General features: G+C 42.4%; 1 protein-coding gene across 9 annotated transcripts in view; it reads right to left on the reverse strand.

The window, feature by feature from the left end:
- IL1R1 (interleukin 1 receptor type 1) overlaps positions 1-5,793 on the reverse strand; it is a 78,422-nt gene extending 72,629 nt beyond the window's left edge. For 3 of the 9 annotated variants that reach the window (XM_053200384.1, XM_027069352.2, XM_053200383.1), the window contains exons 1-2: positions 5,453-5,787; positions 5,210-5,307 (exon numbers count right to left, since the gene is read on the reverse strand). The gene's annotated coding sequence lies outside the window, so the exon portion shown is untranslated. Of the gene's footprint in view, positions 1-5,209; positions 5,308-5,452 lie in introns of all 9 variants that reach the window. The other 6 variants (XM_027069350.2, XM_015065155.3, XM_015065158.3 and 3 more) reach the window with 4 other exon arrangements.
- Between the last annotated feature and the right edge of the window lie 207 nt (positions 5,794-6,000).

The raw sequence follows: 6,000 nt of genomic DNA on the forward strand, positions 1-6,000 counted from the left end.
AAGCAACTTAAAAGTCCACTGAAAGGTTAAAAATGCACCTCACTAGATGCAGATATGTAATAGGGTGCAGAGGAGGGTACACCATCAGTGTGCGTGATGGTTAATTTTATGTGTCAGTTTGACTGAGCCACAGGACACCTAGATAGCTGGTTAAAGACTGTGTCTGGGTGTGTCTGGGAAGGTGCTTGTGGAAGAGATTAGTGTTTGAACTCATAAAGCAGATGGCTCTCCCCAGTATGCATGAGCATCATCCAATTCCTTGGGGGTCGCAACAGAACAAAGAGGCAGAGAAAAGTTGAATCAGCTCTACTTGAGCTCAGACATCTGTTTTCTCTTGCCCTCCGTGCTTTTTGTTCGCAGGCCTTCAGACCTGGGCTAGAATCTACACCTTTGGCTCTACAGCTCTTAGGCCTTAAAACTATGCCACCTGCTTTCCTGGGTCTATAGCTTGTCGACGGCAGATAGTAGTACTTCTCAGCCTCCATAACCATGTGAGCCAATACTTTATAATCTCTCTTGCTCTCGCTCTCTCAGGATCCCAATTACATGCCCAATTTTATATATAAAACCAATAGGAGATTGATATACGTATCTCCTGCTGGCCCTGTTTCTCTAAAGAACCCTGACTAATACAGTGTGGAAAAGGTGGAAAAAAACTATTAACTCTCGTTTAGCTACTTGTTGGTGAGAGTGAGGGAAAGAGGTGTCCGAGAAAAGGAAAGAGAGGAAAGACTTCACTAGATATCCCTTTTAAATTGTGTGTTATCTATTCAAAAGTACACAAACTATATGTTATTTGTTGAAAAAAAAATCTAATTCAAAAATCTTACTGAAAAGTTCAACAGAAAATTGTATAAAATACTACTTTAAATTATATTCTTATCCCCATCTTATAACTGGAACAACTAAACGAAGAGAAGATAGGTCAGTTGCCAGGAGAAAACAAAGCCGGGCCTCCTCTCCCAAGCTAGTACTTGCCTTACTTCATTCTAGCTTCCTTGGAGACATTTCTTGGACATTCCTGGTGCAGAACTAGGGGACCAATGGATAGAACATTTAGGGAAAGTGTCCCCACGTATTAAACACTCAACGTGTCTAGGCCGAGATGATAAATTGGATGATCCTGCTAGGGAATGTCAGCCTGAAAATCAACTCCAGGTACCATTTCACAATGGCCCACATAGAATCAGAGAGAACAGGGCAGAGCACCCCACCTCCCCACAATCCCCAAGTGAGGGGATGAACTGGCTGAGTTTCCAGGCCCGACACCTTCAAATGTAGCATGGGACTCATAGCACTTTTGGACAAGGAATCCATCACATCAGCACTCAACTGTCCAGACCACTGTAGCATGGAGGCTAGGAAGTTCAATGGACTTGATATAGATTGATGGGGATCTCCCATCACTAGCTCATCTCATCACCTTTGGGCCACTTGCCGAACTTCTCAGAGTCTGAGTTGGTTTGGTCCCTGAGCATGTATAATGATGCCAATTTTGCAATGTTATGAAAAAGATGAGATATAATGATGTAAGAATGCAGATCAGTGTGTGTTCCTTAGTGGGAACTCAGTAAACGGTGGCTATGTAGCCAACTGGACAGCACAAACATCGTCGGTGGGTCAGCGGTCCCAAACCTACATGCCATTCATCGTCTCTAGGGTTCAGTCAATCCTACCCTCACCAACCTGTGGGCTCTAAGTAAGACTGCATCATGAATCCCAGCTGTGCACTGACTTTGAGCAAATCACTTCTCTGTCCTTCAGCTTCTTAATCTGCAGAATAAGATCATAACAGTGACTACCTTATACACAAAGCACTTAGAACTAGATCTCACGTATAGTTAAGTGCTTTATGAAGTATTAGCCCTCATTATTATTTATTCGGCACTGAGTTCAAAGCGTTGCTAAGCATCAGTTTGGTTCTGATGTTGATAGCCTAGCACCGAGCTGAGGATCAGAGTGAAACTCTGTACCCCCTGTAAAGCTTCTTATACTCACACCAAGCCCATTTGTGAGACTTACTCTTACAAATCTATGATCTCCGTTTTCCTGGTTCTACCCTTGGCTTGTATTCATTTGCTTAATATCCATTAAGAGCTTTAAAGGTTTACTCAATAACAATGGAAACCAACCCAAATGAAATTAAACCATTTCCAAACTCTTCTGTGATTCCTTTCCCGGCAGAGTTGGGTAAAAATGTTCCTGGCTACCTTCTGTTGACTCATTCAAGAAACATTTGTGGAGCCTGATACCACGAGGTATCAGACCCCCAGACCAGGTGCTAGAGAGAGAAACGCACATAAAACAAGCCCCACCTTTGAGAAGGGGGAACTGAGCAAAGCAAGTGGACAATGACAATGCAATATAAGAAGGATGGTGCATTGTCCTACATTCAAGTGAGATAAGTAAGCAACAAAATAGAAACCATCTTCAATCTAAAGTATGTCCATATGCTGCTAGAACATACCAAATGCTAGGACTGAATCCAAGAACCAAGAAATATGTTGCAACACACACACACATACACACAGACACACACGCACGTGTGCACACTCTCAACACACACACTTTCCAAGTCTAGAATTAGAATACATTGCCAAAATTTCAGTGTGCTGCTCTCCAAAAACAACATACTTTATAAGGCAAGAATATAAATAAACAAAACAGCCATCATAATAGTACCATTTTGTATTTCTTCCTTTTTTTCTATTCAAAAAGCTTTCCTCTGTCTCATCTCTCCATGTTCCCAATACAATCATATGGTGGGTTGAAAAGTCAGTCCTTACTTTTGAACTTTATAGATAAAACAGAGGGGCTGCTGGTGACTCAATCGGTTGAGCGTCTGATTTCAGCTTAGGCCATGAACTCGCGTTTCACGTGTTCAAGCCCCTGCATTGGGGTCTGTGCTGACAGCTCAGAGCCTGGAGTCTGCTTTGGATTCTGTGTCTCCTTCTCTCTCTGTCCGTCCCCTGCTTGCACTCTGTCTCTTTCTCCCTCTCAAAAATAAATAAAGATTTAAAAAAATTTTTTTAAATTTATAGACAAAAAGGAAATAAAATCATAAAGACTGAGTTTTGCCCTGGGTAGTTCAAATGGTGGCAATTCAGAGCAAAAGCCTCTGATTCCCCACATCTCAGTCTACCTTCTGAGCGACATCAAATGAGGTCAAAGTCCCCAGAAATTAGGTTGGCATAAGTTACTGTAAGAAATGATTGCTTTGATAACCAGAAAGACAAGAAGAGACTGAACCCAAAGGGGCAGAATAGGAAACCAAAAGGACTTACAAAGGGTTTTCTTAAAGCAAATCAAGACCACAAAATAGCCTTTGCCAGTTATTAGATTAGCAAGCGCATTTAAAAAAAAAAAAAAAAAAAAGCGGGGCGCCTGGGTGGCACAGTCAGTTAAGCGTCCGACTTCAGCCAGGTCACGATCTCGCGGTCCGTGAGTTCGAGCCCCGCGTCGGGCTCTGGGCTGATGGCTCAGAGCCTGGAGCCTGTTTCCGATTCTGTGTCTCCCTCTCTCTCTGCCCCTCCCCCGTTCATGCTCTGTCTCTCTCTGTCCCAAAAATAAATAAACGTTGAAAAAAAAATTAAAAAAAAAAAAGGCAAACCCCAGTGTTAGTGAAAGTGTGGGGGAAATGGTATCTGTACAGAACTGGAGGGCGTATACATGAATGGCACCTTCCTAGATTAATTTCGTAGCAGGACCAAGAGCTTCAAAAATGCTCATGCCCTTTGACCCCATGGTGTTCCCTCTGGGGAAGACAGTCCCAGGAAACAATCAGGAAGAGATAGAAAGGTTAGTGAGTACATCAGTCTTGTAAGGTTAATAATAAAAAAGAAAACAATCCAATATCTACCAACATGATTTCTAAATTCTGTATGTAATGTGATCAAACAACTTTTGTAGAAAGAAATTCATTAGCATGGCGAGATGATCACAACATATTCCCAAAAGGGAAAAGCAGGTAATAAACCAGCAGGTACAGTACGAGGATGTTTTTCTTTTAAATGCAAATGCAGTCGGGGAAAAAACATATGCACCAAAATGTTAACAGCATTATTCACACAGTGATGGGTTTTTATCTTTCATCTTTTTCCTTGATCTATGTCCTTTATTCTGTATCTGACAGTGAGCATGGGCGATGCGTGTCGATTTGCCAATTTTGCAAGGGCACATTTTAGAAGTGAATCTCAGCCATTCCTCAACCATGCCTGGCAAGGTTTTCTCCTAAGTAAGCAAGCAGGCATGTGCCCAGAAGGTGTTGAGGGATAGAAGACTAACCCCTGCATGTGGCCTTGAGAAAGGTCCTAAGTATCTCTTGAAGTTCATCACCAGGATCAGGAAGGTTTAAATTACCTCAAGAAGCACTCCCTGCTCTTCCTAGGCAGCATTATCTCCCTCCTGTCCCCAGCAGATTCACACGTTTCCAGCAAGCACAGATCCTTCCTTGGCCTCCAGCACATTTGGTGGTCTCCAGCCACCCGTGAGTGGGTCGCCTGATTCACAAACCAGCTGGTCATCAGCTGCACCTTCTGAAAACATCCTTCCTCACCACAGTACCTACTAGCAGTTTGCTTAAGAGCAAAGAGTCGTGAATTGAATTGAATTGAATTGAATTGAATTGAACGGTAAACCTCATTTTGCTCTCCTTCTGGTGTTCTCATTTCTCTTTAATCTTCCAGATTCTATCCCATTTTCTTATCCTTTCCCACAACAATGCTACTGCTAGGATTATGGAAGTCAAGGACATCCAATAAAGAAATACCGGGGGATGTTTCTAATCTCCTCTGAGAGTGTAAGGTCTTCCTTACAGCTGTGGGTGTAACATTCGTAAGGCCTCTGAAAAAAAATGGTTGTGCTTTTAAGATTACATTTTAAGCCCTTACTGGAGGAAGCTCCTGCAAGTGTTGCTAATACAATACATTATAACATTAAATGCAACCAATGGATGTCTGTTAATAGTAATACAAGGCCTTCAGTCAAACGTTGGCCCAGGTTGTGCCCCTCTAAAACTGACAAAACTTAAAGGAAAGTGATAAAATAAGTCTTAATTCTAACATCAGCAACAATGTTTTTTAAAGCTTCTCATTTATAATACCCGTCCCTTAAACCTCACAATTTACCCAAAGTCATGCAACTATTTATGGTTTATAAGTAGCATATATTTCCCATATCACTCGTTAATCTTCCGGAGAGTAAAACATACCTTATCATAGGTGACCTCTTCATATGACTCACAGACACATCTCTAGGTCAAATATGGCTACAACAGAGCCACATAACTCCAAGAAATCCTTAAAAATCCTGTTTTCAACAAACAGCATAACATTATCAGTTTTATCAAATTCCATTTGTTCCTCCTAAATACTTTCTCAATGTATAAGTAAGCAAAAAGAAAAAGAGGAAAAAATATGGGAACAAAAACCAGAAGTGCAATTAATCATCTTACCATGTCCTTTCTTCATCGTAGGGACATTTGGGGATGGCTGGCCTCACAGGAGGTGGTGACTCCAAGGGTAAGCCCACAGGGCTTCTTCCCCCAAATAAGTCAGCTGAGTCGCAGTTGGTTATTAAAAACAAAAGTGCATTTTGATGTCAGCCCTGGATAGACTTGCTAATTCCTCTTTTCTCTCTCCGAAGAGCTTTGGATCTGGTTCGTGCAGCACCAGAGGGTACCTCACATCTTGTCGGCCGACCCAGTGGTGCTGAGGCTAAAAGAAAGGACAAATACTCTGAGTGATGTGTGTGTCAGAGCCTACAGGGGCTTTAATCCTCGGCAGTGACACATTTGGGGAGCTACAAACAGGAAACTCAGAGCTGGGCAGACTGCCAGAATCATTCCGAAAACGTGCCAAACCCTTACGAAATACCCACACACTTTATTTCACATTCACCTCGAACACTTCACAAGCCTATGTCTCTGTCCTCATGTGACTTTGCGTTAGACCTAGACAAGCCTTGCCCGCATGTCCAGCCTACCACAGGTCCCGTCATCCC

The sequence above is a fragment of the Acinonyx jubatus genome, chromosome A3, assembly GCF_027475565.1.
Source record: "Acinonyx jubatus isolate Ajub_Pintada_27869175 chromosome A3, VMU_Ajub_asm_v1.0, whole genome shotgun sequence".
NCBI classification, from domain to species: Eukaryota; Metazoa; Chordata; class Mammalia; order Carnivora; family Felidae; genus Acinonyx; species Acinonyx jubatus.